This window comes from Phyllostomus discolor, chromosome 1 (assembly GCF_004126475.2).
Source record: "Phyllostomus discolor isolate MPI-MPIP mPhyDis1 chromosome 1, mPhyDis1.pri.v3, whole genome shotgun sequence".
Classification (NCBI taxonomy): Eukaryota; Metazoa; Chordata; class Mammalia; order Chiroptera; family Phyllostomidae; genus Phyllostomus; species Phyllostomus discolor.
Window position 1 is genome coordinate 26,867,542 of NC_040903.2, and position 25,858 is coordinate 26,893,399.

The following is a 25,858-nucleotide window of genomic DNA, read 5'->3' on the forward strand; positions in this document are numbered from 1 at the left end:
TATTAGGACAAGATGCATTAGGTGTGCTAAACTGCCTCTATATGCGAGAATGAATAAAAATGTGACTCAGACAGAAGTGATTAGTATGTGCAGCCCTGCTCCACATTCGTTCCTTGTAAATTCTATTTAGCATGATTTTATCAGAAAGAAAAAAAGAGCTATAGCTATGCTACGTTATTGGGTATACTTCTGACTGGAAACAATTTCCATTTTGACAAAGCATTCATAAACGCCAAATCTTCTGCTTAAAACTTTATGTATAATGATAGGGCAAATTTTCTGCAGACCAGCTCCTGTGTCCAAAACCTGTTCCTTTTCTCCATCTACGTTTTTTATGCTAGACACGGTAGGACACCACATGCCATATCCTTGTGTTAAATTACCTCTAGCCCTATATGTTTATGTCAAGATAACATGTGGCTAGTAGGAATATGCCTGGAAGCTAGCACCAACTTAACTGTATATAAAAGTAACAGCAAGATAAGTAAGTATATCCCACATAACCCAGCCAATTGCATTCTCAATTTGACTTCTGAATGAAATCCCACCCCCCAACCCCCACTGAAATGACACTGATTTCTCAGCCACATGACATGAGGAAAAATGCAGCCAAGAAGACCTCAGATGGAAAAGAGACAGCTGTGGGACCTGATTGTGGTTCAAGCGTTTTGCTTTGCATATTGATAAAACACATGCCCATGAGAATATGTGTCTGGTAGCCCTCCTGTGGTCTTGGAACCAGCCTTTTCCAAGAAGAGGGCCCAAAAGCTTAAGCTTCGATAACTTTGTGATATAGCCACGTCTGCCCCTTTGAGAAGGAGGCCTCTGCCTTGAGTGAGGACTCTGGGGCGTGTATCTGCTCATCTTTAAAGTTGCTCTGCATCAGAGAAAGATACAGCCGTGGAACCTGGAATGGTACTGTCCACTAAATGGAAGCCTTTACCCAGTTACATGCTTGAGGTCCTGCCTGCTTGTACTCAGAAGTCATGGAACATGCTTTCATGGTGTGTGATTCACCAGCACAGGTAAGAAACATGGGGCACTCCTCCTATTTGCAAAACACAAGTGAGTCTTCAAATCCTTGGGCTGGGAATGTCCTGTATTTGGGAAAGATTTTCATGTATAACCAGCATTGAGAACAAAATCCCTGAACTTTGGTATTCAACCTTTGTTTACTTCAAACTGTAAAAAATAAAATGAAGCAACTGCCATTGCAAAAAGATTAGAATTTTGGAGGGTTCTTTAAAAATGCTATGTGAGAAGGATATATATTCTGAGCCCTGTAATTCAATCATAAGGTCAAAGAGATCATCAAAAAAAAAGAAAGAAAGAAGAAGAAAAAGTTAGAACCCCCTTTGGCCTACAGAAATCTCTCTCTTTTTTTTATTGTTTAAGTACAGTCATCTCCATTTTCATACCACCCCGCCCCCTGCCCCACCCATCCCTGCCTCCCACACTGGAACCTACCCCCTTTGGCTTTGTCCACGAGTCCTGTATAGATGTTCCTTGATAACTGTTCCCTATTATCCCTCTCTCCCCTTTTAGGAAGGTGTTATAATCTAAGTCAGTGTGCAATACAAGCAATATTTATTGCTTATAAATATTGGCATTTCTGAAGCAAATTGTGAAAATGGGTTTTTTGTTGTTGTTGTTGTTGTTGTTGTTTTTGAACACCCATATTAGATTCTCACAGTGATTCTGCAAAGGAGGTATCCATTTTGCAAATAAGGAAACTTAGGCTTGGTTAGTTTAAATGAGCAACTTACCCAACCCAACTCAACCTACCCAAGACCATATAGTAGCACAACTGCGCTTCCAAATTAGAACTACTCTTCTCACTGCATTTCTGCTCTTTCCCGTATATCACATTATAATAAAAAACTACGCTGGATTAGTAATGGGAAGTTTAAAAGTATTAAACAATGATCTGTGCTAAAAAACTTAGAGTATACCTCAGAGATAAGTTGCAAAACATATAAAATACAAGAGGTGCAAATCCGATGCTATAAATACAACATGCTTAATTATAGACAAATTTGTCCCAAGCAGTCTGACACTATTTACCTCAAACACCACAGAAAATTCCTAAGCAGCCACCTTTCACAATTTCTTTTGTAACATCTAGAATGCTAGAGATCATGTGTTTTGTATGTAAACAACTATTTCAACATGGTATTGTCACATACAACTTTTAAATATCCTTTTTTTTTCTTTCTTTTTTTCATAAGGAAGAATATTCTCAGAAAAATGGCAGACAACATTCTGGCTGCTGGTGATGGGTGGAGATGTGCTTGGCTTTTTCCATATTAATGAAAAAGTGACATAAAAAATGACTTGCATTAAAAAAATTGCTGCGTACTCCATCATGCCTCAAGTAGGGTCAGAAGGCGTTGCCTCGAGCTTTTCAAACTGGTCTGGGTTAGATTAAAAACATGGTCTTTTACAAAGCAGCCTTACCTTTTTCAATTTCATTTTGACAATTGATGATTTAAATATAGCTTCAGCAAGGTTCAATATTTTCTGAGTGTTGAGTGGGCTTGGTGAAACATCAGAATGATAGGTTCTAGACAGTCCCTTAGAGAGTTTTAGCTGACACTACCACTTATGTGAATGGTCCTGACAGCTTATGAAAGACACTTTTCTTAGCTCTTGAAATAGGCTTATTTCTCTGTCAGTTACCTAAAGGCATCACTGATGGCCACCACCAGAACCGACAGCAGACTCCAAGTGCAAAGTCAGATCTAACAAATATCTTATTCTGCCCACATATTTCCTCCCCTAATGTGCTATTTTATTATGTGCTCAGGCAGATATTTATTTATAAGTGCCAAGTCACAAGCCACTATGAATCTCCTGAAACTTAATCACTTTTTAAAAATGTACTTGCCTTAAAAGGAAAAAGAGTGGCATAACAACCACATGAATTTTACATTTCAGCAGTTCATAATATTTTGAAGTGATAATTTTATCCGGCACACTCAGAAGACTTGTAGAATTTATGGTCATGTAAGTACATATCAGCAACCTATTTATCATTTCTTTATTCAGGGACATTTTAGGAGATTTATTAAAAGTTAGTCCTACTAACTTTCCATAGCCATGATTATTTTGTTATAGTGGTCCAATATTTCTTTACTTTCATGTTCTCACATCCTTGACCTTTTCGTCTCTAAAAGATTATGCAACCTTTATCAAACATTGAAATAGAATGATTTCAAGATATACAGGGATAAGCAAAAGTACATTTATAGTTGTGATTACACAGAGAGTTTATTCCTGTATTATTATTTACTAATTATTATATTATTTGCCATATGAACAACTGGAAACCTACCTTTGCCCAGCCTATACTTTCCTCCAGCCTTGGGTATTCCATTTTCATTTGAGGGAATTTAACTGTAGGACAAATCTTGCATCTAACCATGACAAGTACTTTTAATCTAAATGTAATTACTACATACAGTGTGTTTATTGGGTCTTATGCACTTTTATATACAGTCAACATTTTAATACACATGGTATTTTAAGTTATGTTGTCCCATGTTGTTAAAGAGATACCATAAATTCATGTAGGTTAAGTGACGTCTTCAAATGATGTAATTGGTGAGTGTAAGAGAGAGAACTCAGTTGTTTTTTTTATCTTGAAGCTTATGTTTTCATGACTAATGTCATATATATCATACTATGAAGTTGGAATTAAGAGCATAAAGTCCAGTCAGACTGTCTTGATCAAAACCTGTCTTATTACTTTGTGACCTTGAGATAGTTTCTCAGCCTTCCTATACGTCTTCTTTTCATAGAATTGTTCACATCTGACAAACAGCATCCAATTCAGGGGCAATCTCTGCTTCCTTTCACCCTCCTCAAATCACCTAACCCAGGCTTGAATTTTGTAAGTCCTCTCCCACGTGCTCAGTAAGAGATAGCACACAGTTCTCCACTGTTCTCTGTCATGGCATGCTCTCTGAAATGGCAAAGAGTGTATTCACCCAACTTTATTCAACTACAAGTGTGCGCCTATTGGTCTGTGATTACAAGGTACCAACAATATCTAAAAAAAATTCCCTTAGCATGATCTGTGCTGGATCTGATCTATCACATTTTGTGCAGTTTGAGCAGATTGGAAGCCTATAATTTACCTTAAACACCAATACTTTAATTTCTTCTGTGTGATCTAGGACTGAACCATTTTTATTTCTATCACAAAAATCTTTGTCCAAGTTACTAGCATCTCTTACTGAGAAAAAGTTCTATAGCCTTTTAACAGGCCTCTTGACCTACATTTTTGTTTCACCAGGAGAAAATTTTCTAAAGAACCAATATAATTATGTCTCTCCTTTGCTTATTACCTTTTAATTAGTTCCCACTGCTCTTATGATGAAGACCAAAATCTTTAACATGGCCCCTACATAGAAACATCAAAAATTCTTATGTGCCTTGAAGAGTCCAGATTTATCCCTGATGACCTGAAAAAAATTACTAGCCCAGCATTTTACTCTCAGAAGTGTGATAGTTTGGATGATAAGTTTTATGGTCATCATATTCATAGGGATCTTCATTACCTGGGCCATACCCACACCTTCATTCTCATCTTGTGCTACCTGCCTCTGTATTTCATGTACACTTGCCTTTTTCTCCTTCTATTTTGTGACTGTGACATAACCCTCTATTTCTAGCCCTCTTTTTCATATCCCTTCCTCATCATCCCTCCTCTTTCTTTCTAGGTAAGCTATTTAAATCCTTCCATTACTAGCTCAAAAGTCAATTTTTAAGAAACACATGTCCTAACTCTACAGATGAGATCAGAACCTGCCATATGCTTGCAAGTGCTCTGCACTTATCATAGGATTTATCACAATTATACTATTGTGTGTTTATTTTGTTGATTCTTTTCCTTTAGCTGGGATTTAAGCTACCCGATAGGTCATAACTTTTTGCTTCTTTGTTTGTTCACTCTCCATTTTATCCCAGGGTCTGACACATACTGATAAGCATTTAGTAATTTAATATATATTTCTCTTACTCAGAAATAGGTTTGAACCATAAATAACCTTATTAAGTGTGACATTCAGGTAACCAATAAAGAGGCATCTTTAATCTCAATCAAAACCTTTGTTTATCTCTTTCACCTCCAGAAAGTTATGACGCAAAGATCACCCTTGAGTGATGATAAAACACATCAGCTCTGTCTAGACAGGGATTGTTCTGCATGTCTGCTCACAGAGTAAGAAGAATTGAGGACAAGTTATAATAATTTATTCCATTCTTCTCAAACTTAACCATGTAGGATGACGAAATTGAATTTTTTATACTAGGTGCTTAAAAAATACAACATAAACAAAGAAAGAAGGAGTAACAATTACCTAATTGCCCTCCCATAATCCCAAAGAGGGATAGTTCCTCAGTCTACATGATCTCCTTAAAGGTGGACAGAGCTACTGGCAGATACAATGTGGGTGGTTCCCCTGGGAGCAAGTATGTGACAGCCTAGTTTCCTAGCACCAGCACCAGGACACCTCATTTTGTTAACACTGTGGTGTCAGTGCATACGGAGCATCCATGATCTGCCAACTGGCAGGAATATCCCATCAGCGCTCCAATATCTTCACAGGCAGACAGACAGAAATGCATACACACCTTTCATCATTAGAAGAATTTGTCTGCTTCTCATTGTTCCAAACATTCTAAAGCGCAAGAACATATTCCCTATGCCATACTCATACAACTCATTCACTATGTTTAATGACATTAAAATTATAATATATCTGGACATCAGATGAGAAAACTATGAAGTACGACTTAACAATATTTCCTCTATCAATATAAAAAAACAAGACACAATGTATCAATATATTTATGACATGAAAAAAAGTCAGGAGGGCAAATTATTTTAGAAAATGTGGATTCTGTACACAAAATTAGTATCATAACACATGCCTCCTCAAATTTACTTTCACAACTAACTACCTCATTTGGAAAGCATAAGAAAGTAGTTTGCTATTTTTTAAAAAAGTGAGAGTTCACAGAATAGCAGAAGGGAAATAGAAGAGATATCTTTTAACCTAGTAAGATATAAGTATCAAAACTAATTTTTACACTCATGTTTACATACAATTTTTGTTTCAACTTTCTGAATCTCCAGGTGAACTGTATCATAATGTAATGTGATACAGGGCTAGGGCTACCCCCAGGATAATAGGAGAAAAACACCACAAACCTTGGTTGGGAGATGGGGGAGAGTGGATGACAGGGTTAAGATACTTTACAGTATAACGAAAACTGGGTAGCTTGTTTAAGAGCCACGTTAATAGTTGTGCTGCCACCTGGGGGCAAGATGGGCGTGACTTTATGGGCAGTCCTGCCTCCTGACGTAGCCAGGGGAGGTGGTTCCCCCTGGATCACTCAGTCACTCTTGCCTTGACTGGGGACAGAGAGAATGTAAACAATATAGGAAGCCTGGCAAATATAGCTCCTTTTGGGAGATGTCAGAGATGAGGTCATATGGGAAGGTCTGGGTCAAGCTTTAATCTAAGCGGGGCAGCCATGAGGAACTGGGCCATGGATCTTGGAAGGGAGTAGAAGAGCCATGTGACAGGGAGAAGCAAGCAAGCAACCGTGCAGTTTGCAGTCGGGATCCGGCCATGCGGCCTGGTGCCGTGAGGAAGGAGACAGTCTGCTCCTCGGATTGAGCCTGCTGTGTTGGCTCCCGAGACTGCCCTGCAAACCTTGACTCTATCTGGACTCCCAGGTCTTATGTCTTTCCTGAACTTCACCATGATCCAGTGCACCACGACACATGCTTTCCTGGACTATTATTACACAGAAGCTGATGACAATGTGCCCCAGATCCTGAAGGAGAGAGCTGCTGTGTGAAGATGGTGATGTTGGTACCTTCCAGAGGGACTGGAGAAGTATTTGCTCAGCCAGCTTATGACAAGAATATGGGGGACTGTTGGGTTTGCTTTTGCTTTATAGCCTTTTGGGGAACATACGTGCTCTGAGCCCCACCAAGGTTGGAATATTATAAATAAAGATCTGTTCCTTCCAATACTGATTGTTGGGTCATGCACCACAGTGTCATGTGAATGGGCCCCTGTCTGCTTTGTTATATTAAGTTTTCTAGAATAAAGTGGATGCTGAGAGTTGAAGGTCACATGCTTTCTCTTATGGACACTTGCTCATTTATTGCAGAGATTTTTTTTGAGTGGGGGAAGATAGAAGTTATGAAAGAATGACCCCTAAGAAAAGATTATTGCTTATGCTATTATTGTACATGGTAATACAACAATAATTAATTGTCCTCATGTGAAATTGTTAGTGGTTATTTATTGCAGCCTTGTGCTCAAGAGGATTGGCTCATGTAGTTCTGTGACACTCAGTCAGTGGATATTTATGGAAGACAGGAAAAGTTGAGCTCTACATGACAGATGGTATGTTCAATGAGTCAGGGCTTTTCCAGGTGAAGTCCAGAAGACTGGCTAAGAAACAAGAACCAGGAGATTCTTTAGGTGCAAAGAAGCAAAAGTTTGATCCCAGGAAATTAGCTAAGGCAAAGATAAGATACCTAGATTAAGAGATAGAGAACCAAATATCAGAAATTACATATTCAGTCTCAGATTGACTCTTTCAAGGCTCTGGCAGCAGAAGCAAGAAAGGAATTTGGTGTTGAACAGTGGTCCTCACTTCTTAGGCTGTGATTCTTTATGGAGGTAGTAGAGAGTCTCCAAGATGATTTTGAATTATGCCCAGCATCCCTCATCTTTATGGAGTACCCTCTTGCATTGTAGACCAGGATTTGGCTGCACCATTTTCATACTGCCGAAGCAGTGATGCATGTATTCTAAGATGAGGTCATAAAAGATTGTGACTTCTACCTTGGGTGCTGTTGTATAAATGGGCCAAAGATGTTTCCGCATACCGGCCCTTATGTTATTTACTTCTTCACAGCAGGGTGGGGACACTAGCTCAAAGCCCACAGGTGCCGAACTCAGATTTTTACACATCCAAATGCTATAAATATAGCCCAGATAAGCATAAGTTCAGCTATTTTGAGCCTGCTTGCTTGGCACACCCCATGAAACCACACTCAACACCTGGTAGCCATAGATAAGGCAAGACCGCAATAGGAACCATAAAAGGCCGCAAACTGCTGCTGCATTTCAGAGCTCACAATCCAGAGATTCACACCCTGGCTGAGTGATATCATCTAGACATGCAAGCCCCCTCTCTGCTCCTCCAGCGATCCCCTGCTTTCTTCCCCTTTTGGGGAAGAGCTCTCTTCCTCATGCTTCCTCTGGAAGGTCTCCTACTGTGAGGAAATTTCTCCTTCATGCAACCCTGACCAAAGGCCACCTTATGAAGCTTGTGAACTATTGTCATTTTGCAATCTTGTTTGTTTCCTTGACCAGCCTCAAAATGCTTGAACTCACCTCAGGTGCCCACACTCTTTGTCTTTCTTCTGGGACCTTCGTTGTGGAGGAAGGAAGCTGCCTTTTTATGAGCCGTCCAGTGGAAAAGGCCAAATGGTGAAAAACTAAAGCATCCAGCCAGCAGCCAGCGAGGAACTGAAACCTGCCAACGACCACACATGTGAACTTGGAAGCAGGCTTTTCAACCCCAGTGAAACCTTGAGATTACTGGAGCTGGTGCAAGACCCCGAATGTGAAGCTGCTCTGAGATTCCTGACCCTCGGAAACTTGTGAAATAATATGTGTTTGTTTTCTTATGTGGGCAGATATGGGATGATTTGTTACACAGCCGTAGATAAACAGTACACTAACCCTTCAGCCTGGAGTTCAGTTGCCTCACATGTTGGGTATCCACGATCCCAGGGTAGAAAGCAAGAAAGCATACAGGGTGGGACTGGTGACTGATGACTCTGTACACTCTAACTTTGTATCTATATATAAAATTAAGAATTAAGATATGGTGACTAAAATTGACCTTTTTTTCCTAATGAAACTGAACAAATATGGGAATTTCAACAGTGAAAATATCAAAGAAGATGACTCTTCTTCTTACAAGTTCATTACACATATTTCTATTTATATCTTCCTCCTAGGTCTGGAGAAAATGCTCAGCAATTCAGGAGTGTTTTGTTTTTATTTTATTCATTTTATTTTTACTGCAGTGGATACATTGAAACAGAGCTCCTGAGGAAGTGAGCACTTCATGCTTCACACCAGATACAATGACTTGCTTGTCTTCCCTCCCACCGTTCCTGGAACATGGCCTGTTACTGAGTGTGTCGCTAAGCGTTGCTTCCTTTGGTTCGTATGCGTTTCCTTGCTTTTGTATCCCCAGCACCTCATCGGGTGTTTGACACCTGTTGAAACAATAGGTGTCAAATTTGATTTGATTTCAGCTGAAAAATAGACTTTTTAAATTTTGCAAAGTGTATCATTGCTCCTTAATTTTTTGGATGTCTCACATGAATACTGAGATGACAACTAATGATGCCACTGAAAAATAATGGTAAATGGGGAATTAAAAGTGAAACATTTTTTCATCAAGTTTGATTCATTTTACTTTTGGGAGGGATTACTATGTGGGGACTCATTGGCTTAAATGTGAGAGTGAGAGGACAAAGTAAAACATAGCAACCATTGCAAAATTCTTGAAATTTTGTAGTGAGGGTAAATAAATAACACATATTTTTGAATGAGACTTTTTCTGATGCCCCACAATTCATACCTAGGGCCCAAACTGCTAAGTCAACTGGCCCTAATTTTCCTGCATTCTAAAGAGACTCATTCTCTTTAAAGCTGACAAAACAGTTTGAACAAGACATCCCTTCTTCGGTTTACTAAAAGAGAATACAACCATGACATTAAGACAAGAGTCATTACAAACATATGGAATTCTATGGTTTAAAGAAGTGGAACCACCGGCTCTGACTGGGGTTAATATTCTTTCATTCAGTTGGTTATACACTCATTCATGCCATAAATATTTATTCCTTGAAGTCCTGTGAAGGATGCAAGGGTAAAGTGATGAAAAAGTGATTCATGGTCTCTGCCCTCAGAAAAATGATGTTGTGTGTGATCTTGAAAAAACTACTAGTATTTTAAAATGCAGAGGTATAAGTAGCAGATTCCAGGTGAAAACAAAAAGGGGAGAGTGTGAAAAAAAAGTTTAATAGACAAGAAGATATCATAAAGTGAATAAAGAAGGATAACAAAGGTGGGTTTGATGAAAGCTTGATTTTTTGTAAAAGAAGACTGTAAGAATATCTTGTTTGTATTTTAATATTAAGATAAAGAAACTTACCTTTTTCTCAATTGTTAAACATTTTGCTACACATATGTTTTTTGGATATTCATATTGAAATTGATCAAGTAGGGATTTCTCTTAGTATCAGTTTGCTCATTTTTGAAGAGGTTGACTGGCTGGATAGCTCAGAGTTAATAAATTAGCTGCCTCTTGACTATTACTAGACAAAGATTCACTCTTGACATTTCTATATGTTATCATCATTGAAAATATAAGAAAGTATACATAAATATTTACCTCATTTATTTAGAAAAATATGAACGCACGACAATGCTGTGTCCAGTATATTACATGGCGAAAATTGGATGGAGCCGATAAACACTGTCTCGCTTAGAAGGATGGTGCCTTCTCTCATTTGCTTCACCTTTCATCTTTCCTGTAACTGGCCTGTCCACTATTCGTATTTGGATTGGAAACCTTGACCTCTAGGAATTACTATTTTTTTTTACAATTTATTTTCTATTTATTTTGTATTGGTTTTAGGTGTGCAACTTAGTGGTTAAACAATCATATACTTTATACAGTGTTCTTGATATTTTCAGTACCCAGCTGGCACTGTACATACTTATAACAATATGATTGACTATATTCCCTGTGACTATGTTTCCCATTACTTTGCATCCCCATGACTATTTTGTCACTACCAGTTTGACTTGATCCATTCACCTCTTCCATCCAGTTCCTTAACACCTTCCCCTCTGGCAACCACTAGTCTGCGAGTGTGTTTCAATTTTGTGTTTTCATTTATTTTATTCTTTAGAATCCAAATATAAGTGATATCATGTGGTATTTGACTTCCTCTGACTGACATATAACTGAGAATAATACCACTAGATTCATTTACAGTGTCACAAATGATAAAATTTTATTCTTTCATGGCCAAGTAATATTCCATTGCATATATGTACCACAGCTTTTTAGCCACTTGTGTATTGATGGGCACTTGGTTTGCTTCTATATCTTGGCTATTATGAATAGTACTGAAATAAATAAATGACCTCCAGGAATTATTGATGTGCCTTTCAGTGTGAAGTGTCTTTGGGTTCATTATATTTCACACTTTACCATTTCTCTTCTAGAAATATCCAGAAAACTCTCCTTAAGCCTAGCATTATTTTTTACAATTCTCGGGGAACAAATACATTTCCATGATGTGGACAAAAGGGATCCCTTGTACAAGGTTGGGGAGCATGTAAGTTGGTTCAGTCACTATGAGAGACAGTAGAAATAAAAATTAGAAATAAATCACCATATTATCTGGAAGTTCTACTTCTGAATATATGTAAGGTATATAAAAACAGATCTTAAAGAGATATCTGAACCTGCATGTTTATTGCAGCCTTATTCATTATAGTCAAAATACAGAGACAACAGATATGTCCATCAATGAATGAATAGATAAAGAAGATAAACACACACACACACACACACAATGAGATATTATTCTGCCATGAAAAAGAAGGAAATCCTGCCATTACAACAATAGGTATGGTATTGAGGACATTATGCTAAGTGAAATAAGCCAGACAGCAAAAGAGAAATATTGTATGATCTCACTTATATGTAGAAACATCTTAAAAAACAAACTTATAAAAACAGGGTGGAATGGTGGTTACCAGAATTTGAGGGTGAGGTTTACAGGAGACTGAAGTTGGGAGGTGAAGAATTTAGGAAATGTTGTTTAAAGGTACAAACTTATAACTTGTAGATGCCTGAGTCCCAGGGACCTAATGCAGTATAGTGATTATAGTCAATAGTGCTGTGTTATAAACTTCAAAATTGCCAAGAGACTAGATCTTAATTGTTCTCACCACAAAGATAAATGATTAGATGATGTAAAAAAGGTGTTAGCTAATCCTACAGTAATAATTGTGTCATAATAGTGTAGAAATCAACACGTATGACTTAAACGTATATTGCCATATGCCAATTATAACTCAATAAAAGTTTTTCCTTGATAAAGATTTCATGGATGCTGTTCTTAGCATTTGAGGGCCTTTGCTAAACCAAAATTTTTGGTTATGCAAGGCAGATACCATCCTTTATCAGTATTCATTAATGGTAAGCTATAAACTCGAGTCAACAGACTCAACTGCTCTGATTAAAGGAACAAGACAGAAAACAAGGCTGGCTCCTAAAAGGAGATGAAGAAGGAATCACTCATTGGTTTGTAAACCCAATCATTGTTATTAACAGAATTTTATATTTTACTATATTGCTAAACAGTTTCTTCTCTCCCAAGCTGTCATCAGGCAAGTCTTGAAATAAGTTAATATCTGTTCTTCATTAAGTCCTATATATATTCCATAGAATATACAAGATCTGTCCAGAAGGTATCCAGTCATGCAAGATGAAAAACTAGACATTTGTTGAAGAAGATACAAGAAACATTGTACACAGTTCAATGATGCCTCAGTCCTCTTCAAAGCAGGCACCTTGGTACCTCACACAGTTCTCCCAATGACCATCAGTTGCCCCGTTGTACTTTCCTAAATCTTATCTATAGTCTAAAATCTCTTCCCATTCAAAGGTGATTTTAGTTTTATGAAAAATCAGATGTTGCAAGGCACTAAATCTGGGGTGTAGGAGGGCTGAGTCTTCTGGGTGATTTGATTTTTTACCAAAAAACTCTACATGAGATGTGATGCATGAGCAGGAGTGTTGTTGTGATGAAGTTGCCAGTCACCAGTTGCCTATAGCTGTGGCCTTCTGAATCATCTGAATAGTTTCCACAAAGGAATTAACAAACTTAATGCGAAATTTGACACAGATTGGTTGCTCCAGTCACTCAGCCATTTTGAATGCAATGGCCACACACAGCACACAGGCTCACTCAATGGTGTGTACCACCCCCATTGACTAGTACAGTGAAGTCAACCGAACTTGTTCACACATGTGCATTCCAGTCCACTCTCCTTGGCTGCCAGGTTACATCAATGTTGCCCAAACCATTCTCATTACATTAATAATGGCTGGACTTTTTCTGAACAGACCTTGTATGTGAAAAAGAATGGTAATTATACTGTTAGATCAATCAATTGCTATGAGAGTTGTCTTCAATCATATTTTAAGTAGCATCTGAAAAGCCCTAATTATAAAATAGATAGGATAGAGAGCTGGATCCTGAATCCACTTACTTTGGCAGAAAAAAAAAAAGCTACAGAAATAGGATAGATAATGGAATAAAATTCTAGTAAGAAAATATTATGTGTTCTTTAGCAATTACTCTGTTAGAAAGGTGGCAATATAGTGTTTGACTAAGGTTAAAGGTAAGGTTATCAGGGTCTGGTTGAGTTAATCTATCATCTGGATGTGAATTCACCTTTGAGTGGCCTTTGAATTATTTTGCTTGTATCAGCTGCACACACCAGTCAACACTGAATTGCAGAGCATGTTTTTACTCATGAATGTATATTTATATTTATAAATGTTGTTTATAAGAAAGTTACTGAGGCATACTCCTAAAAGTAAGTCACATCGGTTACTTATTTGATAATTTCTTTATAAAATGTTGCTATGTGTGCTTGGAAAACCTAAATTTTTATATTTTAAAAGTTATCATATCTCTGGTTATGTATTCTTTTACCAATAATACCTTGATTAAAGGAGAATATTTTGCAACACAAGGTATCTCCAAGAGCCTCTGTTAATCAAAATACTTGCTAATATATGTAATTAGCATATTTTTGTTTCCACCAGGGTGTCCTAAGTAAGAGAGTTGTGTCGCTGTATCATCTCATTGAGAGTCCATGTCACATCTCCATCATCAACTCATCAGCATTCCTGATTCCCCAACTTCCATAAGAATTTTTTTCTGTATAAGGTTACAGAAATGAGTTCCAATGAGTGGAATATTCCTCTCCATTATAGTTCTTCTAATGTGCTTCCATTCTATGTTAAGTAAATTGAGGTGCTAGAATAGAAGCTCTAATATAATTTTGGGCTCTATTATCATGGTTTTCCACACAAATTTTAATATAAAAATGGAAAGAAACCTTGCTAATATGGTGTGGTGGAAAGTTGTAGCCATTGGACATTCAGAGTGCTGAGCTTTAATTTCAGTTGTGTTCCTTTACATTCAGAAAGTTGCTCGAGATTTCTGAGTCTCAAGATCCTTATCAGCACAGTATGTATAATTCACTTTATCTTTCCTGCTCACAGCATTGTTCTAGGAATTAGGGAGTGACTGTGCAAGCACTGTATGAGTTCTAGTATTCTACCAAACCAAGTTGTTTTGTACTCTATCTGGGAGACAGATTTGAAAATTATTTTAAAAAGCATACAGTTTATAGTTACAGATTTGCTATAAGAATCTGATGTTAATAGTCTATTTTTAATACAGAATATTAAATATAAATCATGAAAAGAAAAAGAAAGCTGTCCAAAAGAAGTGATGAGAAATATTTTACTTCTGAGTTAAGATGGGAGCACAAAGCACAGTTCTGTGGGAGATAATGACTGCCGGCCTCTCTCTTGAGTGCAGAGGAAAACGGATGTGCTTCACACACGCAATTCTGCCAGAATGTTGCGCTTCGCCATTGGAGAGATTAGGTCAGCAATAGGGCAAATAAAAGAAGCTATTTTTTTATGGAGAAAGATTTGTGTAATTAGTTTTTCCAAGAGTAATGAATAATGAGGAAATGTCGCAAACCTTCACAGTTTGAACCAAATGATCTTATAATCTGAAGGGTAAATAGACATATAGAATGAAAGACAATTTTCTCTTGTATAAATAGGGAGAGACCTTTTTCTTGCCCCTGTTTCTTAGACCATTGCCTCTAGAAAAATTATTTCTCTGAATCTTTAAGATATATGGAAATCTTTTTAAAAAACTAGCCAAGACTTTTTGCCAATTAAAAAAAAAAAACAGAAATGCCTTTCTCAAGGACCCGGAGCTTGTTTTAAAAATATAATCATCAAGGCATTTAACACCCCCACCCCCCATTTCCCAGTTTCTGCAGAGAGATAAGGGACCAACATTAGCTGATGCCTGGCTTCAAGGTGCAAACCTCCGGTCATAAAGATATGAGAATTTTTCCTAAGATAAAGCCATTGAGATAACCTAGGTGATTACCCCAGTTACCAGTAGAATTTAGAGTAACTATGTGTGATCAATAATAGTGTCAAGTCCCCTTACTTGGAGACTAGCTATTGTTTGTCTTGAGAACATGCATGCAAGTGATTGTACCTGTTTGGCTATAGAATAGGATGAGATTTATTTATTTTTAATGGCTTTGTAATCTCTTGAATAGATTGCCTGTGATGTGCATTGCATTTTGGATTAATGCTTATTTAATAATAAAACTGTTTTTTTTCCTGTTCTGCTTTTTTTGGAGAGGTTTGGGGTTGGCAGAGGATTTAGTTTTTAATTGTATTTCCCCAGCATCATGCGCATCTGATTATAACATTATTTTATTTAGAGTTTCGGGGTGGCTTTCTTTTATCCATGGGATCAAGTCCTAATCCACAATATAAGTTCAATGTCCTTTGTCTTGTAGCACTCCTATATTTTCAGCATCCCTTCCTAGTGCCTCCTACATACAAGCCCCAATAAAATGCTCCATGCTGTCTTGTCTCTGGGGTATGCTATGGAAATTTAAATCCTCGTCCAAAAGGATGTGGTGGGAGGCAAGACCAGAACAGCAGAGTAATAAACTTGGTGGATCATTTTCCTAGCAAGATAACAATTTAGCTGTGAAAAATTATAAAATAAATCACTGAAAGTCTCTGAGAATTGTACAAAGAACAGGAACGGATACAGATATGAAAATACAGGATAAAGGAACACAGGAAACAAACACATTAATTCAATAAAATTGACTAAATCTTGATAGTCTGTGACATCAGAGCGACGAATCACTGCCTTACAGCCTCCCTGTGAGCTCCTTGTTCTGGGAACTCTAACCTGGGCACTCTTCCCTGGGCAGGTGCAGCCAAGAGCCCCGGATGGCCTTTGCCATGAGCTCAGTCTGATGAAGGCTGGGAGACGATGCTTATAAAGTGCCAGGGAGGTATGATAAAAATGTCTCTAAATACACTCACACAAGGGGGCATCCAAAAAAACGGAATAGATTTATAAAAAGTTGTATAGTTATTCTTACATGTTTGGACTTGCTGCCTTCACATTCCTCTCCGTTTGATGCAATACACTTATCAAGACATTTTTTTTCCGCTGCTCAAAACAGTGTTTGAGCTCGATTATTTTGATGCCTTTTACCAATTCTGTTGTTTTTTCTTTACCTCTTCCACATCAGCAAAATGTTTCCCTTTGTGGACCTTTTCATCCAGGGAAGCAAACAAACAAAAAAGGTAATGGGGTAAAATTGGGTGAATAGGGAGGGTGGGGCACAGGGGTCATGCTGTTTTTGGTAAAAAGCTACTGAACGGTCTGGTGTGGGCAGGTGTACTCGTAAATCACCCACCATGAAATGGGTAAATGCATTGAAAGAGTCTTAAAAAATGTACTGAAGACACACACAGCTTCTGATAACAATGCCAGCTGGTGCACTGGTACAGCTGGGTTCCTGGAGCACTCACCTAGGCTGGGGAGCCTGCACTCCAAGGGGCCCACTCTCCAGAAAGTAATTCTGTTTTTGGAGGGCCCCCATCATATGTATATTTATATAATATAAAATTATTAAAATATATAAAACCATTTAAAATATGAAATTGTTAAAAGTAGAAATTCTGGAGTTAAAAAATAACAACTGAAATGTGAAAGTCCATTAGATGCATTTAATGGTAGATTTTAGCTACTACCTGAAGAAAAATCAACAAAGATAAAGAGAGATGAATAGAGAATGAATCTGAAGAACAAAAAGAAAAAGAACAGCAAATAGTTTCTGAAAAATATATAGCACATGTATAACTTTGAAACAACCAGAAGACAATGCAACCTACCCCATGAACTCATAAATGGAAAAAGAGAATGGAAAGCATGATTAATGTAAAGTGTCAAATAAAACAACACATGAGCTCTAACTGAAGGGCACCTTCAAATAAGTATCTGTTGGCTTAATTTATCAGTTAGAAAGATACTTTTAGATTGAATTAAATATCTATATCTGTGTCTATATATACATATCTATCTATATACAGACTACATATAGACACATCTATATTTACACATACATATATATTTATGCATACATGCATATATCTATATCTACACCCATGTATATACATATATAGATGTATCTATATGTATGCACATCTATATATATACATATATACATGAGTTAGTGTGGAACTCAAATTCTCCTAGATTAAAAAAAAAAAGACAGGAAGAAAGAAAAAGAAAAAAATAAGACGCAACAATTTTTTGAAAATTCTCTCTTAAAAATACACTGAAGGTTAAAACTAATGAGATTGAAAAAGAATACCAGGCAAATAAAATCATTATAAAGATAAGGGTAACAATATTTATAATTAAAAAATAGAATTTAAGGTGAAAAAATAGGGCCAAAGAAAAGAGATCTTACAAAATGAACAACAGATGAAGTTATGTATGTCATAAACCTTCTCAAAATATATTAAATAATTTTTGGCAGAACCGTAAGGTGACTGTCAATCAGAAATTATAATCAGAAATTTTAATGTACTCCTTTCAGGAGCACTGAGATCAAGCAGTCAGAAGCAAACTTGGCTGTTTATGGAAATTTTGATGTAGCTGAAGGAAGCGTTGAATGAACACCTTCCTGTGCAATTAGTTTGCTTTCCTGAAGTTCCTTCAAGCACTTCGGGAATTATTTATTAAGAGGTGAAAACATTTTCTGTCACAAGGAAACAACCTCATCTTCTGCTTTCAATCCTTGTCCAAAGCATTTAAGCGAACAGGGATGAGCAGCTCCGTTGAAGTTAATGTCTCAGGGCAAGAACTTAAGCTTTCTTCCAGAATCTCTGTCTGCTACTTGACAACTGTTTTTTCTTTTTTTTTGAATCACTACTCATATACGTATTTTTATTTATCCAAACAGCAAAAATAGTGTTCATCACAGATGTCCTATTTCTGAACAGAGAATCAAAAATTTCCTTCCAGCTAAAGATTTTAATACCAGAGGAAATTCTGGGGATTTTGAGATTTTAAGATGAACCTTCCAACAGTAAGAATTCTTTTTTTATGTCATCTGAGTGCTCATAAAATGACTAGGAGTTCGCTGTGCAGAGACGTCATTGGTTTCATGCAGCTGCATGCTGATGAGGAAAGACAACAGCAGCAAGTTTTCGTGACCTCTGTAATGTAGTAGGAAGCAAACACGTGCTTGTTGAGTGGGTGGTCTCGTTTGTTCCAGGTACTGCTTCAATTTCTTCCTGAACAACACGCTAGGAACCAGCTTGCTTTGCCGGAAAACGTGGTTGTATTAAGGTCGCTTCAGATAGGAGCAGCCCCATTTCATGATTGGAAATGGAATATGCTGTCTTGTAGGGTGCTTCCAGGGAAGGGTTTGATTCAGGAGAGCTTTAATTTCTAGACTCCTTCCACCAAGCCTTCTTCTCATGAGAAAAACCAACACTGTGTGATGCATTCTCAGGATAGATACATCTGGCAGATTTTTCGGTCTTACTGACTTTAGGTTACCACTGACAAACAAGTTTGCCACTCTAATACTATGGTTTTATGGCCAGTCAAGTTTCACAATAAAATTAAAATCAAAAGTAATTTCATTTTCATTTAAGATTTTTGTTTGATAGTTTTGCACTGAAGTTATGCCCAACATAAACAATGGCAAACAGATGGGTTTTTAATGGTTTCTATCAACCAGAAGCTATTCTCAATGAAATATGGTGTAAAGACTACACTCACATACATATGCACAGTAGTATATCATGTCATTTACAGCAAAGATACCAAAGCATTAATGTAACATATCCTCCATAGGCAAATACACATTTTTCAACATGACAGAAAGATAATCAAAGAAAAACTTGTCATGTCTGGGTGAGAGAGAGATGTGTGTTTGGGGGCTGTAGCTAGTCCGTGGAATTCCTAAAGACTCTCTATAGGTAAAAGATTAAAGTTCCTGACTCAGAGGGCTTTTAACGGGGTTTGCATTTACCAAAATTGGGTGCAGGATCAGAGACAGAGTGATTTGTAACTCAAATAAAAAGCCAGTCCTCCCCCTTGCTGGTGCAGACTGGAGAACAGGGGTACCTTAAGGAAATGTCACAGCTTTGATTAAGTAATGCCCCTTTGCCCCCAAATCTATAATTACTCTCTATCTCATTCAGAATAAGTCAAACCTCCATAGCTTGGTATTCAAGAAAGTCATGACTTTCAAGCTAATTTTACCTGGTTTTCTTCAAGACAGCTACATTACAGCTGAATGGAACTTGCAAATACTTGTGCATGTGCCCTGAGCTTTCTTGCCTCCATTAAAAACGTAGTTTTCCTCCAATGCCCCTGTTTCCTTAAGGACTAAATATGATCCATCTTTTACAGCACTGTTTAAGTTATTTGTCTTCTATGTTGTCTGCCTTAATCAAGTTAGTTAAAAATAATCTTCAACCTAGAGGCTCTTGGGATTTTTTGTGTGCAATTCTAGTATGAAATATTTCACTTTTTATTCTGTTTTTATCATGTTTATGTATTTTTTATTAACCCTGTCCTTTTGATTTATCTTTGTAAATTCTGCATCATATCAGTGTTGCACACATCATTTATTCTTTATTTACTTATTGAGTGAGTGAATCAACAAATGAAGTAATAATGAAGGATAGAATTTTTTCTAAATAATTCTTTACTTTGGCTTATGTTGTCGGCCAACTCATCTGGCAAAAACTTGTGTTTTCAATAATTTTGCAGTTGATTATCTGTTTAGGAGCATCTAATGAGAAAATAATTCCTAGCTGAGAATACTGATCCAAAGAATCATTTGCTTTGCTGTAGTTGATATTACAATGCAAATAATGAATATTTAATTGTCAGGACCTAGCATTGCAGTATCCATTTTTTAAAAGAACCTTCAAGTTCTACTAGTACACAATCATGCAAAATGAAAAAATGTTGTGATGGCACCACAGATTTTACAGGCTATTTATGATTTATTATAAGCCAGTCACTGCGCACAGATTTTACATCAAACCTCAGAAGAGTGCTCACGTCAGGCACTCACATCAAGTACCAGAGTCAAGTGTGACTCCATCCCTCAGATGTAGGTGCAAGGCCTGAAGGGGCGGGTGAGCTCATGTCATACAGCTATTGCCTTCTATGTCCAAGATTTCTATCCAGGCATGTTCTCTTTCCACTGAATTGAACTGGCTATTGAATTTATTGTAATTCTGACATTGGGAATGTCAGAGAAAATTTGGAATTGTGTACAAAATTATGAAGCAGAAGTTTAAAATCTAGGGCTCCAAAAATGGTAAGAAATTAAGCAGCAGTGTGTGAGGGGTGTGGTGAGTTTATACTAAGGAGGTAGAATGTTATAAAGTGTAAGAACAAATTTAAATGCTAAAACCAGTGTTAACAAGTGATGTAATTTGTTAGCAAAGTCCTATTATCTTTAAAACAAGGATAATACTAATCCACTTTCAGTTTTTGTTTGTGCTGTGAGTGAAATAACACATACAGTGTGGGGCAAAGTTAGGTTTTCAGCTATTTGCATGAAAAATAATACTATAATTAATAAATAATAATGTAAGAATAAACTTGGTGTTTCACACACAGAAAACCATAAACCTACTTTTGCCCAAATGTATATATTTTGCATTTAGTAAATGTTCGATATATTCAATAAATGATAGAATTTCTTTTGGAAAAATTTTAATTAGCTTTAACTAGAGCTCCCATTTAAAAAATACCACTAACTGGGTGGTTTCAGGAATAGAAATTTATTTTCATACAATTCTGGAGGTTAGAAGTCCAAGATCAAGATGCTAGCAGATTTGGTTTCTTTGAGGCCTCTCTGGTTGGCTAGCATTTGTCTGACTTCTCTCCATCTGTGTTGTTTGTGTCCTAACCTCCTCCTCTTTTAAGGACACCAGTCACAGTGGATCAGGGTGCACCCTAATGACTTGTTTTGAACTAAATCACCTCTTTTAAAAGTCCTATGTCTAATATATTCATATTGGAAGTACCGGGGGGTTAGAACTTCAACATATGATTTTGGTAGGTGTACAATTGAGCTGATAGAATTTGGGGACCAAGATTATAATCCCAAGAGATACTATTGTATGAACTAGATTAAGGGTATATGATAGAAATACTGGAGTGCCATGTTATGGAGAATGGCTTCACATTGTAAATATGACTGAAGTATTAAACATTCTTGAACAGGTAAATGATGAAAACAGATTGTTTTCTCCTGAGAATTTCTGGTTGAAGCCAAATATTTATAATATTTTTTAAAAGATTTTATTAATTTATTCTTAGAGAGAGGGGATGGAAGGGAGAAAGAAAGGGAGGGAAACATCAATGTGTTTGCCTCTTATGCACTCCCAACTGGGGACCTGGCCTACAATCCAGGCATGTGCCCTGACTGGGAATCAAACCAGTGACCCTTTGTTTCACGGGATGGTACTCAATCCACTGAGACACACCAACCAGGACAAATATTTAATAAATAGTTCAAAATTTGAATGGAGAATTTAGATAATTAGCAAACAACATGTAGAGCAATATGAATTAATTTTACACCATGAAAACAATTACAAACAAAAATACCCCACAGTCTAAATGATCTAACATCAATTTAGCACCAGAAAGTGTGTGCTATTTGGTTCTCTCTGAATGGAATTCATCACTTTTAATTCACTGTTATTTCTCTTTATCCTCTCAAGAATGTCTCTAATCTTTGGAAAACCCTGAGACTAAGAATAAGTTGCTTGTCTTTTTAAAAATGAGGCTGCAAATTCCTCTTAGCCACTGCCCTTCCACAGCATTAACTAAATGATTCCTCTTTTAAATACCTGTCAAAAACCCAGACTTAGAGAAATATAAATCCTTTTAGCTTTTGAGGTGCCACATAGATGCTTTATTTCTATCTCATCTTTCTGAAGGGTGTGTGGCTTCTTATGTTTCTTCCAGGACTCAGCTGAAGGAACTTCCTTGTTCTTCAGAAGAAAAATATAATTTACTATTATTAAAAGGAGATTACAAAGCCCTTTTCCACATTTTTCCCAACTTATTTCTATCATCGACTCTCAATCTTTCTTACTAGGGTATTTCTGAAAGGCATTTGAACTTTCTCATGTTGTAATGTTTAAAATACATTTTAAACATAACACTTTTTATTCTATGCCCTATTTAATTATGTTATTTGCCCCTACACAGCAAGTATTGATTATTTGATTGCTTATAACATGAGAATTCTTTTATTAAAAATACCCCTTTAAATTAAAAGTTTACATGTTAGAAACTAGAATTAGTTTCTGACAAATCATTTGGAAGTCTGTATTTCTTATTCCCCTTACCATTTTGATGACAATAATTTATTCTTTTCTAATTCACATAGCTCAGTCATGTCCCGCGTACTTTGCTGATCCAGTGTGAGCTTCTTTGTCACAATGAAAATTTGTTAATACACACAAAATAGCGAGACATTCTAACTGGGACCCATAATGGAGTTATAAGGCAGTATTTTCAAATGTGAAGGACTAGAGAACTTGAATTGAAGAGATACTGGGAAATACCCAAGAGGCATAATGAAGAAATACTACTGAGGCAGGATAATAAGAAGCTGAGAAAATTCCTGGGCAAGTGGAATGGGGAAACTGAGATAAGAAAACTAAACAAGGCCAAACAGGTTGAACAACTTACAGACAGTGAGTGAATCACCAGACCTTATCTCCCCTAACCAAGGACACCTGAGAATAAATGGTTCATACCTCTCCTCCCTGACCAGAGAATATGTAGCTTAAATCTCTCTGGTCTGGGAGCTACAGAACAGAGACCCAATTAATGTCATTTGTGCCAGCTGAACCAAGGACAGATGAAGTCAGGGGAACAAGTAATAAAAACCCAATTAAAAGCCAGACAGACTCAAGATAAAAGTAAAACAGTATAGCAGACCAAAGAATATCCCCCCAAGGCCCCTAGATGCTCATTTTGACTCATCAGTATATTAAAAATGTACCTGGAAAGTGGATAAATATTCTGCTAAAATCTTCTCCTAAGATTTTCACCTGCAGAAAAAAGATAAAACGCCCTCAGGACAAAGACTCAATGCGGACTCACTCTAGAGCATGCCCACGCCCCTTCTCAGGCATGAACCTTTTATTTCCTCCTAAACTCTAAGGGTCCCCAGGAGACTTGCAGCCAGGGGAGCAGTGGGGAGCAGCAGCTCAACCTGGGCTAACCCTGTTGAGCCACGTTGGGTCAAAGTAGACCCATGTTGGCTCACTCTTTCCTTATAACTTTTCTAGGGAGCCAAAGCAGAGCACCGCCTAGGCTCTCCCCCATTACTTCTTCTACTCTAAGTCTTTCTTTTGTTTCATTGTCCCAGCCTTAATAAATGTGCTACAAAAATCGCCGAGACTTGAGTTGGGAAATCTTTCCTACATGAAGTCAAGAACCTGAACACTACAGGCCTGTGTGAGCCAGACGTGCTCTGGGATGGTGCCTGTCCAGTACTCCTGTGATGGTCGCATCGCCATGGCTTCTGGCATTTTATATACCCCATACTGATAGGAAATAACTTATTTTTTCATATACTGGTCATCAATTATCTGGTTGAACAAACTGTTGGTTATAACATTTTGAAATGGGTTCATTTTTTAAAATATCAAAATTGTTTTTTTGAAGATTCTTTAGTTTCTTCAAAGCAAATATTTTCAGACAGTACTAATAAAATCTTTCAAGCCAGTACGCATTTAAAATGTATGTAAAGTTTCCATGATGGCTTGTACTCTAGCTTTCATTTTAAGATTTTATTTATTTATTTGTTTGTTTATTTATTTATTTTTACAGAGAGAGGGGATGGGAGGGAGAAAGAGAGGGAGAGAAACACTGATGTGAGAGAAAGAAACATCCATCAGACAAGGGACCCGGGTGTAACTCGGGCATGCACCCTGACCGGGAATCAAACTGATGACCTTTCAATTTGTGGGATGACATTCAACCCACTAAGCCACACGTCACAGCTTCAGCTTTCATTTTAAAACTTACTTCAACCCATTCTGATTTAACTGAAAACTAACTTCAACACATTCTGGCTTAACTGAAAAATATCCTTAAAGGACAAAGGGCATTTTTGAAAGGAAATCATACACTTTCCATATTTTAACATCAGCAAGTAGTAGGAACATTGTAAACAAGTGTTTATTTGGCGGCACAGTAGGTTTAAAACTACATTTCTATGGTATAAGAAGTGCATTTATTGTTTAAGGTTCTTCAACTAATGCTCCTAGTTTATTTATGTTAAAACAATGAAGTATTTTGGAAGCAGAATAAATGCTGAAAAGGGAAAATCACAATGTGTTGAGCCAGGTAGTCAGACGGCTGAGGAGGAGCGACTTTCCTGGGTGACAGCCATCGAGGAAACCTAAGTCTCTCTGACACAAATGCTTCCTCAAAGCTGGGACGGGTGACACTTTCACACGTGTGGGTCAACGTTTCTATCTACTGAATGTTAATTCTAGAGGCAGTTCACCCCAGGATGCACTTTTAAAATCCTAAAGATGATGAAGCAAATATCTGAATTCTAGGCTGGTGTCAATGAGATGATGACTTTTTTCATGATATTATAGTATTTTGAAATTCAAAATACTATAATACTATAATATAATAATATTATAATAATATAATACTTACACCTTTTCAAGGTTATAAGAGCATAAGAATAACAAGAGACTCCCATCACATGAATACGTTAGAGGTGTCAGGAATATGCTCTAGAATATCGAGTATTTTTTAGGCCACATTTTATCCACGTGCATGAGTCAAAACCAATTTGAAATAAAGAGCATACACTTACAAAGATTTTGAAGTGAAGGCCATCTCATTTTAATAGATAGCTTACACAAAAACAGTGAAGAGAAAGAAGATAAAAATATTGCTTTCTATATTTTCCTTGCAGAATCCTCTGTTTTTAAAGGAAGTCCCTTTAAAAACTTCCAATCTTCTGGAGATATTTCTGAGTTAACACGTATTTTCTAGAAAAAGAAATATAGCACACAGTTACCTAATCTTCTGCAGAGGCAACAACAAATCTTTTGGAAATAAATCTTTTCTTATTAGTGCATCAGCAGCTTTGACTTTTGCCAAGTTAATCATTTAGCCAGCTGAAACCTAGCACGTTTGTTTTGCTGGTTTGGGCCTTGTCAGCAGTAATGTAAGTAAAAGTGGTTTTCTTAATACAACTGTTTTTCATCCTGTTTACCTTAGGAATAAAAGTAAACTCCTATATAGATTATTTTTCTTAGGAAAATTGCTTCTTAAAAAGTGTGTGTGATCTAGAGGATGTTTAATCTATTAAGATTTCTTATCCTATAAATTGAATCGGATCTCAGCAAATCTCCAATATTGGTATACTTCATTCATTGCAATTAATGCCATGACCCCATTTTCTCATATTCCTTTAAATGCCTGCGTGAAGCTCTCCGGGATCTTCTCAGGCTGATCAAACAACAGGCATCCTTGCAGAGCTGT

The 25,858-nt window shown here is 37.0% G+C and overlaps 1 long non-coding RNA gene across 1 annotated transcript; it reads right to left on the reverse strand.

The window, feature by feature from the left end:
- Positions 1-965: 965 nt before the first annotated feature.
- On the reverse strand, positions 966-23,186 carry LOC118499238. Its single transcript, XR_004901780.1, has 3 exons — positions 23,048-23,186; positions 5,042-5,051; positions 966-976 (listed from the first exon to the last, which is right to left on the reverse strand). It is a non-coding gene; the product is annotated as an uncharacterized LOC118499238 (long non-coding RNA).
- Positions 23,187-25,858: the final 2,672 nt, after the last annotated feature.